General features: G+C 36.9%; 1 protein-coding gene and 1 long non-coding RNA gene across 2 annotated transcripts in view; one reads left to right on the top strand and one right to left on the bottom strand.

Annotated features, from left to right (window-relative positions):
- The window catches only part of LOC148126385 (uncharacterized), a 30,543-nt gene extending 20,463 nt beyond the window's left edge, over positions 1-10,080 (top strand). Inside the window, exons 2-3 of the long non-coding RNA XR_015743208.1 lie at positions 3,593-3,746; positions 9,975-10,080. This is a non-coding gene — a long non-coding RNA (uncharacterized LOC148126385). The remainder of the gene's footprint in view (positions 1-3,592; positions 3,747-9,974) is intronic.
- FAM110B (family with sequence similarity 110 member B) overlaps positions 1-13,433 on the bottom strand; it is an 85,910-nt gene that overhangs the window by 47,825 nt on the left and 24,652 nt on the right. The gene's annotated exons all lie outside the window — the stretch shown is intronic.

The following is a 13,433-nucleotide window of genomic DNA, read 5'->3' as shown; positions in this document are numbered from 1 at the left end:
TTTATATTCATAGGTACAATAAGCAATCAAATCATACTAGGAACAGCCAATATAATCGTAAGGATACAAGCAACAAAGTTACAGTCATATAGTCACAAGTAGGAGGAGATGCGTGATAGGAACAATGAGAAGATTAATAGTAATGCAGACTTAGTAAACAATTGGACAATGTATTTGATTTGTATTGATAAGACATCTACCAAAGAATAAACACACTGGAATTAGCATGCCCAGCATGTGTAAACTGTTTTAATTGATTACTTAAAAGAATACAAAACAATCTCATCATCTGTGGTTCTCTTTTCTATGTTTTGGGTATCCACAGTTTTCAAACAGAGTGCAGTCTGTCTTCTGCAGTGAAAGTTGTCATATATATAACTGCAGTTCTGAACTTTTTCTTACTGCAGTATATGCATATAGAAAATGGTATACTGATTTTGCATTTTGTGAAACTTTATTATCTGTAATTTTCTGGGGGTAATTGGATGAAATAGATCTCATGAAAATAAAGAACCACCCATAAGATGACTTGCAGGCTAACACTATTTTTGTCTTCCTCATATTTAACATTCACCCAAGATTTTTCACCTTCCATTTTTACTTGCGTACTAAGTTCACCTAAGCTTTCCTTTTTCCTGATAACAAAGTATTGTCTGCTAACTGACATTCTTAACGCTTTGTCATTTTATCTTGATGCATCTCTTCACTCCTGCCATTCTTATAACAATTTGTGCTTATGCATGCAACTTGATTTCAACTCCACCAATTTGCATGTTCTTTTGCATATTCTTTTAATTAGATATATGCACTGAACTTTTTCAATCTCCATGCCACATAGTATGGTTCTATATTTGTTGACACAGAATTGCTAGCACTTTAATTACCTTCTCCAACAACTTCAGTTTAATAAACCTTTCATTTGCACCTGTGATTTTATCAAAGCCTACCATTTCTCACATTTTAGTAGTGAATTTATGAATATATATTGTCTGTAAAAATACTTTTCATTCTAGAATTCCATTAATACTTTTTCAGTGTTGTTCTTTCATAAATGTTTAACCTTTGTCAGTTCTCTTTTGTGATTATTCTTGAGTAGCCTTCTCATAAAATTTCCTGAAATTTCTGCAATTATCTTAAAAACAACTTTTTCTTTTTTAAAATTTTCTTTTGTTCATATTCTTGAATAAGAAAACATTTTGTCTTTGTGTGCTTGATTTTTAGAAATTTGTATTCAGTGGTGGTACATCCTTGCTATCCAAAGCTTTCACCTTCCTTCTTTAGCTATCATAATGTATTCTGAATTTGATTTTTTATTTGATTTATAAGCAATCTAATCATGAAGTAACTCAAGGAGACATACAAGGGTTTAAAAGTGCTTAATAAAAGAAAAAGAATAAAAGCAAAAAATTATAACACTACATTAGAAAATTAAAAAATGCATGCTCCTGATGTGGGGTTCACAAATCACTTTAGCTGCGAGAGACCTACCGACTTCAGTGGGAAAGCCATTCAGAGGACAGAGGATATAACAGGAATTACATATTCCAAATTCCATAAAACATATGATACTGAGGATGCCAGGAGTATGGTAACCCTGCCAGATCTTATAGAGCGGGCAGAAATAATTATAACTATCCACTTACCCTAAGCCATAAAGAGCTTTACTGATGACACCCAGCACTCTAAATTGCAACTGAACTGATAATCCAGGCAGCTCACAAAGAGAGAGGTCATATGGACAAACTGAGGTGTATCCAAAACTACTTATACTACCACATTCTGAATCAGCTATAATCTTGGAGAACAGTTCCATGGAAAGTAGAGGATCTTATTCTTTTTCATATTTTGAAAACATTTTTTTTCTAATCCAATATTCACAATGTTTCTTGTTTCTTTCCCATGCCCCATGTATCTTTTGCATGTTAATTGATTTAATCTATTATTTTCACTGATTGTATATTCTAATATATATGTTCTCTGTATCTCTTTTCTCTTTTTATAAATTTAACCCTTATAGTTGCTGGCCAAAACTGTTGGCCTGTAGCATGATGTGTACATAAAAGTTTTTGGTTGACTGGATTTCACTTTCCCATTTTATATTATTATTATGTAGCTAGTTTGATTCTGATGTTGTACAACCAGTAATATCCTTCAGTAGAATTTGCATTTACATTGACAATAAACAAAAAAAATTGTTTCCAGGAAACTGTTAGCCCATCTCCTACAATATTATGTAACAAATCAAAATCATCCTGTAAGTCCAGCTGTCTTTATTTCATCTATTCTTGCATTCAAATCACTCATTTTCTTTCATGATGCTACATTTAATTTCTTGCAATGTGCGATAAAATTCTCAGAGTGTTTTCTATTACAGCTGCTGTATAATATGCATATTGTTGGACATTCATTAAGCATTAATTCTAATATATATGTCCTAATAAATATACATTAATCCTAATAAATACAGTATGTCAGTTAACAGTATATCATATAATTATATGAACTTATTCCTAAAAACCCACATCCTGAAAATGTTTCTTTCACATTTTAAATCGTTTGATATTTCTCAGATTCTACATTGAATTTTATCACTGTAATTTTATCACTGTTGTTGCTATAATTCAGAGTTATGCAGCAATTTTGTTAATTCCTAACAAAAATAAAGAAAGAAGTATAGTCTAACACTAATAGGCATTTACAGAGTAATTTGTAGCTGGATCATTCTCAGCAGCAATCCAGTCCGAATGAGTAGTTAAAAATGAGATTGCCACATGGTGATTTAAGGAATCTCATTCATGTTTCAAGACACATGAGTAAGATTCATGAAATGTTCAGAGAAGAATTTCAGTTGCAAGTAATAACAAGGGAAATCAGAGTAGCCATAAATTGGCAAAGTGGAGTATCTCCCCAGGTATTGTTTAATTACTCTGCTAGAAAGACTTTGATTCTGCCAACACTTAACTTCAGGGACTCCCTACATCTTCACCATAGCAGACTCAATTGTTCTCTGGACCCAGAGGAGCAGATTCAAACAATTCAACATTTCCAGCTGTCCCCTCTTTAGGAGAAGTAATAGCTTCCAGCTCTTCCCTACAGCTGGCTGGGATTTCACTGTCTCCTGAAAGTCCAGATCCTGAAAGAAATACCAAAGTCTCCTCATTAGGAGCAAAAATAATACATTCCATGTTCCAGTTTCTGTGTGTCCTTGTACAATGAGGAATGCTTTCAATACTGGCACCATAAGTGACCAGACTTCCTTGCAGCTTTGGGAGCCCACCCCATCACCACAAAATCTACTTGTGGTGATTCACTGCCCCCCCCCCACTAACTAGAAGAGCATCTTCCAATATGGGGTGTAGTGTGATCTTCTAACATGCATGGAATTTTCTTGATGATAATTGAGAGTGGTTTGTTCTTGTTCACTTATGATTCTAATTTTAGAATTACTTCTCCTAAATGAGCTAGCATCTGTCAGCCCTTTGAGGTAGGGCAGATCAGGAAACAAACAAAACAAGAACAGCTGTAACTTTTACTCTTATAAAAATCATAACTTTGAAAGCCTGATGAACATTCTCTTTCCCATCTTATACAGGGGTGGGATCCTACCGGCATAACAATCAGTTTGGTGAGAGCACGCTTTGTGTGTGCTGTGCACACACGTGCAGTACTTGCAAAACAACTTCTGCAAGGAATCACCATCTCCTGCTGACGTGCAGCACTCAGCTGTGCCATGCAAAGCAACTAAGGTAAGAATAAAGGACAGCCTAGAGCCCGAAAGACCAGGAAATCTTACAGACAGAACCAGTTTGGAGTCAGCTGCTCTTCAGAGCTACCGGTTCTCTAGAACTGGGCTGAACTGGTAGACTCCCACTCCTGATCTTATACCAATGAGAAAGCAAGTCAATTTCCAGTTTCTACTACATTTCTTCCTCCCTTCAGACATAACTGAACGTTTACTATTGTGTACCTTCTTCAGTATCCCCAACTCCACCAAACCCAACTGTTTTGATTTCTGTTCAAGATTAGTGTTGGCTTTACCCCTTTCCTTTTGACCCTGGGAAGGAGAAGTCTTACCATGTCAAAGTATAATACTCTAAAAAGAAACAGGCAAGAACCCAAGGTAACTGAAATAATGTTAAGATTTCATAAATACTTAATGCAGGTTAATTGTTTTATGGATACAAACTTTTTAAAAAACATTTGTCTATTTTTGCAGCTGAATCGATCTTCCATATGATTGAAACTATGAAGAGTAGCCTTTTTCTCTTAAAATCATGCTGCTTAAAGAATGAACATTTAATATTTACTTTATTTAAAAGTTACATACTTTACATGCCACAATATTTGGGTTACAACAAATAAGTTAAACCATTTAGTTTTATATATATATATATACACAATTTTTTTTTAAAAAAGCACTACCTCATCTCATCAAGACCAACAAATTAAAGCAAGAAGGGAAGCGATATGACTTCAAATTCTTCTTAAAAAGCAAGTATTCACCAATTTGCAAAGTGTCAGTAAGGATGTGAGATGGCCTTTGGAAAGAGTTTAGGCATCTCCTTGTCCTCTCAACAGATAGCAGTTGGATACAGTTTAAGGTACCATTTAAAATTTATTCCTAAACAGGTAGTTTTAAAGTTCCTACAGCTCTGAACTGTAAACAAATTTGTAGCTTATTCAATGTTTTAGATTAGGTGTTGCAAAGTGCTTAGGAGAATAAAGATACCACATATTGCATTCATGAAACTCTAGTCCTGTTTTCCAAAGAACCTCTTTTTAATCAAATGTTAGCAGACTCCTGAACTATAAAATGATGTTATACTTATATTCCTAACAAACATTCTGAATTTTGAATCAACAGTAACTTCTTAATATATGGATGTGATATAAATAAGAGAAAACATTTCTCTGGCCAGAGCGGAATTCTCTGAAAATAGATTCAGCTGGGACAGCTAATTTTGGTAGGATAAAGGCATTCCTAGCAACTTTTGATATTCAGCATTAAGGTCAAGGTTATTGACATATAAATCTATGTTTTCAATATGAACAGGGTCCATGGTATATGAATGAAAACTCATATGCAACATCAACCACATACAGTTTGCACAAATGAATTAGCTCATTGCAGAGATTGGTCCTCTAATTTGAGGATACAATGGGAAGGGGGATTAAAGCCTTGGAGGATGCAATATAATTTTTCTCTAAATATCTTAACTTGGATTTCCAGTTTAATGAGATCTCATTACCTTAAATTACATCTAAAAAGGATTATTGTTTATTTTTCAACCTGACTGTCCCTTTCTCTTCTTTTGCCCTTCAAGACTGTCAATTACAAATGTCAATTACAAATGTAGTACATAATTTGGCATGACAGTTTCCCAGCTGGTGCACCTCTTACCGCTTCCTGACTGCCGCCCATTCTTCCCACTTGGCTCAGCTCCTGCGCAGCTCCGCCTCCCCAGAAGAGGAAGGGGAGCAGAGCTGCTGGCCAGGACAGCTGGGGCCCTTCTATCCTCACCCCCACTGCCCCCTCAGCTCTGGTGGCAGCGGCTGTTGCACTACTGCTTCCAGGTGGGATGCTGGAGGAGCTGCCAATAGGGAGGCGAGCTGCCCACATGGCTCGCCGGCGTGGGAGCAGCTGCAGTGTCAGGCAGGTCATTCCTGCCCTTCCCCCTGCAACTGCTGCTCTTCTGGGGAGGCAAAGGAGATGAGCTAGGTAGGAGGAATGCCTGGGGCAGTGCGCTGCATCTCCTTGGCAAAAGTGGTGGGAGGGGGGGGCTGTGTGGGAACCGACCAGCTCTTCTGAGGCTCCCAAACCAGCCAGGTGCTCCAAAGCATGGATGTGCGTCCGGACCACGGGTTGGAAGGTTAGGGCCACAAAAGTAGCCCGCTAGGGGGAGGGAAGCCCCGTACTCACCCCCACTCACCCCTCACTCCTGGCAGTGACTGCTGCACTGCCGCTTCCGGGTGGGATGCTGGAGGAGCTGCTGCTGGTGGGGTGGTGACATCCCACATGAAGACGCTGCTGAGGGCCCAGCTAGCCAGTGTGGGAGTGGCTGTGGTGGCTGGCCAGTCACTCCTGCCTTTCCCTCTGTGGCTGCAGCGGCTGGTGCTGCTGCTCTTCTGGGGAGCCGGGTGGAACGCTGGGGACAGAAGCGGTCACACCTCCTTGGCAAAAGTGGTGGGCGGGAGGGCTGTGTGGGGGCCGGCCAGCTCTTCTGGGGTGCCCAAGCTAGCTAGGCACTCCAGAGCATGGATGCACCATGAGTTGGAGCCATGCAAGAACCCTACTTGGGTGAAGAGGAGGGAAGCCCCGGTCCATCCATCCTGGCCCACAGCGTTGCTCCTCTCTGGGTCTTTTGGTATATATGCCTGATACTCTTCCCATTGCTGGTTTTTGCACTCACATGCACACCAGAAACCAGGAGACCAAGTGGCTGACGCACATGGGCACTGTGCAGCGGCTTTTCTAGTTTTTGGTGCACATGCACATGTGAAGTCCAGCTGGCTGGCATGCCGGAACCCAGAAGAGCAAAGAGCGATGGCTCCATGTGCCTGGAGAAGTGGCTCTGCGTGCCACTTCTAGCATGCATGTCATAGGTTCACTATCACTGTCCTATACCATTTAAGACCAGTGGATGTCCAGTCCTTTCTTAAACGCCTCCATTATGGAGTACCTACAACTTCTGAAGGCAAGCGGCTCCACTAACTCAGGACTGTCAAACTCAGTCCATGGGCCAGATACGTCACTCTCTGCCATGCCCATGGCCAATTTAGCAAAGGGGGGAAATGTCCCAATATGTCACGTCCTTGCTGTGATGTTTGACACCCCTGCACTAACTGTTCTGTCAGGAAATTTTTCCTTTTTCTAGATTGGTTCTCTCCTTGCTTCATTGCCATCGTTTCTTATCTTGCCTTCAAGTGCTTTGGAAAATAGGTTGTTGACTATTTTAGAACACTGCTATGTCACATCTAGTCCTCCTTTTCACTAGACGAGACATAGCCAATTCCTGCAACTGTTCTTATGTTTTAATATAGACCATCTCTTCTCATCAATCTTTATATATTGATCGGGCAGAGTCTTATTTGGATTGCTGACGTTGACCTTCATATAGGTCTGTATATAACAGCAAATTATTTGAAAAACTTAGGTCAATTATAGAGTCAATACCAATTAGTCATTCTTTGTGTAAAAATGGTCACCTCACCTGTTACAGCTTTTTTCCATTCAGCTCAGACTCTCTGGAATCAATTATTTCCAGTATTATACAATATATGGTGGTAGGGAAAATGTCCCATAGCACAAATAATTATACTTATTTTTATAAATTAATAAAATATTAGATTGCATCTAGCATTCATCTAGTGGAATCTTCTGTTAATACAGAAAGGAGTTTCTTGGTTCCTTAAATGAGATTTAAACCATACGTGAGATGCAATTCTTGTGCAGTTGTTCATATGAAAAACTATGGTATGGAAAAACTATGGACCATCTTCGTGTAATTTTAGAAGTTTTATTAGAATACACTTATAATAAGCACAGTATAGACAAATGGAAAATATAAACCAATATGAAATATGAAATTAATGTTATACATTTCATAATGCAATATCAACATGTACAGTCAACATATACATTTTCTTTTTTTTGAAAATTTTATTTGGGTTTTCACAAAAACAAAATACAAATAAAACATCTTTTTTGAAAATAGCATGGTCCCAAGTTATCACTTCTTCATACAGACACAAAACTCAATTTCATGCTCATTTTTATATTCTATTCCATATCTTATTACCATTTTATATTTTCTACATAGTTTTTCCCCTCTTCTAATTTTTTCAACTTTGTTTTGATTATCTCAATTCAAATCATTATATTTATACTTTTGTCTGTCCTGTTACAATTTCACATTATCTTTTCTTATTAAACAAATTTTTCCCTGTAGTTACCAATTAGAATATGACAACTTTATATCCTTTAATTTTATCCATTCAAGGTCTTATTTAAGCTTCAATGTATAGCTTTAAGATTATAGCATTCAATATAATACATAACTTCCAATCGAATTCTGCTTGATACATTCTTAAAATAGACACTATATTCTTAAAAAGAAAAAATTATATATATATGTAAATAAAACACATTCCATTCGAATTCAATTCTATCATTAATATGCATTAAAATCTTAACATCTTTAACATTTCTTTTCAATTGAATATCATACTTCCTTGGGAACACTTATAAACTTTCCATAGTTAATTCTTTTTTTTCCCCATATTTCTCACTTATATTTCTATAAATCATTACTAATAATTAAAAATGTTCCCTTTTAATTCTCTCAATCATTTTAATTCATTTATTTATTAACAAACATCCCACTGCATTACAATAAATATTTTATCCATCATCATATTTTCTAAAGTTATTTCTATTTGTAATATAACAAAGCTATCTTATGTACCTTTGCAGAATCCCTTTTACAATTTAATTTTCACCCATTCTCTAAACAAACTTATGGTTACAATCCTTATATCTTTTCCCTGTTTCTCCATTTCTTGTTTCTGTCTTTTACAACTTCTTTTCCTTGCCTTCTTCCCCCTCTTCTTCTCCCTCCCCTTTTTACCCCCTCGTCTCTCTACTTCTAACTCTCTCATCTGTAATCCCCTTTTCTGTTGAAAGATAATTATACTTATCTTTCAAATTGTTCTTCTTTTTGGTTGTTTTTTCTAATCTTAAACCTTTCACTCTCTTTCCCCCCTTTTCTTCCCCCCCCCACTTAAAATTATTTGACCATTAAAGATGGCTTCTTCTTTGTCTCAATCTTCTTGTTCTGCAAGCATTTCTTGTTGCTTCTCATAGTTCCAGATCTCCATTTCTAAGATTTGAAACACGAAGCCAAAAGAACTTCTCCCTCCTTGTGCATCTTCTTTCCATTTTTAAAGTTCCGTTTTCAGTTCTTCTAAGAGTGATACCATTTTAAAAACTTTTAAACAACCACCCAGTTAATTTTAGTCATCTAGATGCAAAACCCAAAAAACACCAAGTAATCCAAATAATCCAAGGCTGTTTCTACTTGCTTCTTTTTTCCACTTTCTCTTCCTGGGGTCTATTATTTTGTTACCAAGTTTCCATTAAAATGTATCTTTGAGGAATCTTGTTAAAACTTCACTGTAAGTTCCTTTTAGTTACAGTTCCATTCCTTAATTCCAGGCAGTCTCCTCCATTTTTCCAGATCCTGACCTTCTTTTTTTTTCTCCTTTTCAGCTTTTAAAAACTTTTAAATGTCCAGAAATCTTTATTTATCCCTTTGACTTTTATTTACAGCTTAGATGCCTATTAATGTCAAAGTGGATTTTTTTTCCAGTTTCTTGCTTAAGTCTCTTAGCTGTCAGTATAAGGAAGGGAAGAAAAAAAACCTAAACCTTTCCCTTCTCTCTCTCCTTCGCAGCTTCAAAGTCTTCTTTGGGAACAATGTTGTTAAGTTTAAATTCCAGGGTACCTTATTTGTTGCTTTTGCTGTTTGACCCAGTCAACCAAAACTTTCTCTTCTTATCTTCTTCCTGCACATTCTTTTCCGGTCGAGTTCTTCTTTGTGGTGGCCATTTCTGACCACTGCTACAACCGCCTTCAGGAAAGGGAGTAATGGCCAGCTGGGGAGGAGAGATGCGGCTCTCCTCAACCCTTCAGGCAGTCTCCCCCCTCTTCACCACCTCTACAGGGTGGCTTAGCCCTGAAACCAGCCGGCTCGGGGCACTCCAGCGGTGAGCACGGATCGAAGCCTCGCAGAGACGAGGTTTCGGTCTGTCGCCGAATTAGCTCAAACCGGAAGTCCTAACATACATTTTCTGATAGAAACTCAACTTCAGTATTTTCAACCTCTTGGTTTCATTTTGTCTAATAAAATGTGGTTTCAGGTGAACAAATAGATATAAAAATCAAAAATTGTACATGATTTGTTCTTCCTTAACAGACTTAATGAACAAAGAAAAAAGATACAAGCAGTAAAAGGAATAATGAGTGGATTACAAGTGGAGAACTGTTACTTCAAAGTATTTTGCACTATTCAATTTATAAAGGTGAGAAACAATGTATTTCATATGGTAGGAGTTTGTCCACCTTTGATAACCTCAGTTTCTCACTTCTTCCAGACAATGCATACAGTCTATGACTCTAAAGGGCCAAAGATGGTTGTTAGGGAACATTCACTTTTCATGCAATTTGAAACACTGATGGGGCATTTGAAAAAGTGTGGTAGGATTATATACAGTGACTCCACTTTATATTAAAAAAAGATCCTAGAATTATCACAAAATAACAAACCTACTTGCCACTAGTAAAGTAACTGCGTAACAAGTTGTTTATGATGCTACTGAACATGCCCATGAGGTGTGTTGTATCTACAGATAGCTTCCTACAGTATATATTAATGAAAGAAAATTCTTTTGAACAAGAGTTACAGTATTCATTCCACCCACATTAAAAATTTACATTTATAGAAGTATAGCAATATTCATTCTCTTCCAATACTTCCCTTTTCCACAGCATATCTTCTGATTGTTTCAAAGCTTTAGGAAGAATAGTTTTAACTTGTTGATGTTGCCAGAACAAAGTTTTAGCCAGTTTCTAATGGAAACGAAGTAGTCAATTAAAACTTACTTTGCAATGTCTCACAACTAAAGTGCTGACTAAAAAAACAAGAGCAAAGAGTCATTACCTTGAGTTTGCGGTACAGAAGTTTATATTTGAACACAGCTGGCTCTGAGTCACCCAGTTCCCATGACAGCCTTTCCAAGCTGTATTGATTTGTAGAGGAGAAAAGCCCTGTAAATCTACTTCAGCTGAATTGCATCACTGTTGAAGCTGGTTTTAAAAGGCAAATTAAATGTCTTCTGTTTCTATCCTAACAGCAGATGTAGCTGTCTTTCAATTTGCTTGAAACTCTAGTTACAGAATACTGCTATATGTGGCAATTCTGTTGTTTAAAATGTGTAAAGGCAGAATATGCAAACTTAACAAGAAAACACTTCTTTATGCTCCTGGCTTTCTAGAACTATTTTTTTCTTTTTGGGAGAGGAGAGGAGGAAGCTGGGGAGAACTACTGTTTGCTTAATAGCACTGTTCATTTTTGAAGTTTTCCTTTAAACCATGGAGGAAATTAAAGCAAAAGTCAGCCTCTCCTCTAGGGAATGAGACCTCACAAATATACAAGCAGAAGCTATGAGATAGATGACAAAGGATAAAATATCACTGTGAGCAGGAAGCCATCAGAATTATAATTTCAGGTAACACGCAAAGAATCTTTGATAAATTATTCATGTGATCTATTGCAATAGGGAAGAGGAATAAAGTAGGACAAACATCTTCACAACTTGAAACAGAATCATCCGTTTTCCTTCAACATCTGGCAACTGCTTTACTCCAGATGTTTCTCATTAGTGTTCTGTCCCATCCATATTTTGAGGGAAGGGAAACAAGTAGGTTTTCTACAAAACAAAAATGTTTAAGGGAAACCCACTATCTTTTACACTAGAGGCAGGCAACATGGTGTTCTATGAATATTTAAAGATAATTCCCATAATCCTCTGCCACAGGTTATACAGGTTTGGGTTGATAAGAAAGAGGCCTGAATAACAGGAAGCAACCAAAATGGCTGTCCTTGCTATCTATATTTAATCACATGAAATACTTCAACACTTTGATTTTGGTAACAGCATTAAGACCACATTCTAGGGTAACACTTCGGATATATCAGTCACTGCACATCTGGACAAAGCAGTTTTAAGGCAGTCAGTTATATTCAAATGAATGACTTATTATTGAGCTAACATGCAGATGGTGCCACATGTGAATTTCCCAACAAGAAAATTTCTTCTCACCTAATGTTGTACTTATATGATTTTACAAATGATACAATATAGAAAGAGAATTTTATCGACACTGGTGCTTATTGGTGCTAATACACTGACTAAGCAGATCCACATATTTCAGCGGTATACATGCTTCTGTATGTGACTGTTCAGCAGTAGAAACAAATCCCAAACATCTCTAAAAAAGAAATGGTAAGAGAAAAAAGGAAATATTTATAATACAGAAAGGTGCTGATGGAGGTCAAAGCCCCACTGCTTGCTCATTTGATCAAAATGGATGTCCAGTTTCACTTGGTTTCTCAGCAATAGAAATATAGTTCTGAGTACTATATTTCTTAAACCTTAAAAGACAAACACAGTCATTTTAAGGATAAAGAGACAAAACAGCTTCCTCCACTATTCAAACGAGTTAGTACAATTGGTTAGAAGTGGAAGTTGAAAAATGTCCCATAAGGCTAAATCGCTTCTATGAAACTAAAAATAGGTGGGTCCAAGGCATTACCAGGAATGAGACACCACTTCAAGGAGACATTTGAGGTAAAAAGTTGCTTCTATTATTCAAAAGATACTTTTCAACTAAGAATGTCTCATTTGACAACTCTCTTTGAATTATTTATTTTTTAAGTGCTATGTTGGCAATCACTCTTAAAAGTAGCCTAACTTTATAAAGTAGTTATTGTGAATCACATCAATTGCTCCTAATGTCAGTCAGCTAATTATGTCAAACTACAATCCCAATACCTAGCGTTGGTACAAATGCCTTCACTTTAGTAACACTCAGGAGTGATTCATATAGGGCTTGCACATAGCTGAATGAGTTGGAAAGGTTATTGAGGGTATTTTCGTCTTCCAACATGTCAAATACAGCTATGCCCTATAAGCCAAGTAACATATTGCAGATGAAAAATTCACCTGTTGCCAACTTTTAATGATTTGTGATTAAGCACACTGAGGCCTTTAAATGGGGGTACCTACTACTCTCTTTTGAATATGCTTCTCTGCTATTGCAACTTTCTTCAAACTGTTGCTGTCAGTGACTAATAATTCAAAAGAAAAAGGTATGAAAAATTTAACCTCTCTTTTTAAAACTGAGCTCAAAGCCTCACACCTATATGATGAGTAGTTAAAAGTAGAGGCTAATTACATATCAATTGTTAGCCCTAAGAAACTGGTGACAGAATTAAAAACTGGGTTAGAAAACCCAAGGTAATCGATTCTGACTTTTCTTCATTTCTCAAAATGATCCTGAAAGCATTTGAAAACCTATCCATCTATCAATGGAACAATGTTATTGAACAGAAGTACCATATCTAATGAGTGGAGAAGGCACCACACTGTTCCACCTATTCCTTCCCTCACCCTAATTTGGTATAATCGGCTGAATTCAATAAAATATCTTGATGTTTTTTCCACTCCTCTTTGCAGTTAATAGAAAGTTTTTTTCTCATGCCTGGAAAGATATTAATCTCATTCTGGGATTTTAGCAGTCTGAATGGCTGATAATCAGGAATACTTTACTATATTACACAGGATTGCAAGAAAGAATATATGAAGCACTTAAA

The sequence above is a fragment of the Pseudonaja textilis genome, chromosome 3, assembly GCF_049901715.1.
Source record: "Pseudonaja textilis isolate UNSWEBS1 chromosome 3, rPseTex1.2, whole genome shotgun sequence".
NCBI lineage: Eukaryota > Metazoa > Chordata > Lepidosauria > Squamata > Elapidae > Pseudonaja > Pseudonaja textilis.
This window is presented reverse-complemented; position numbering and strand designations above follow the sequence as displayed.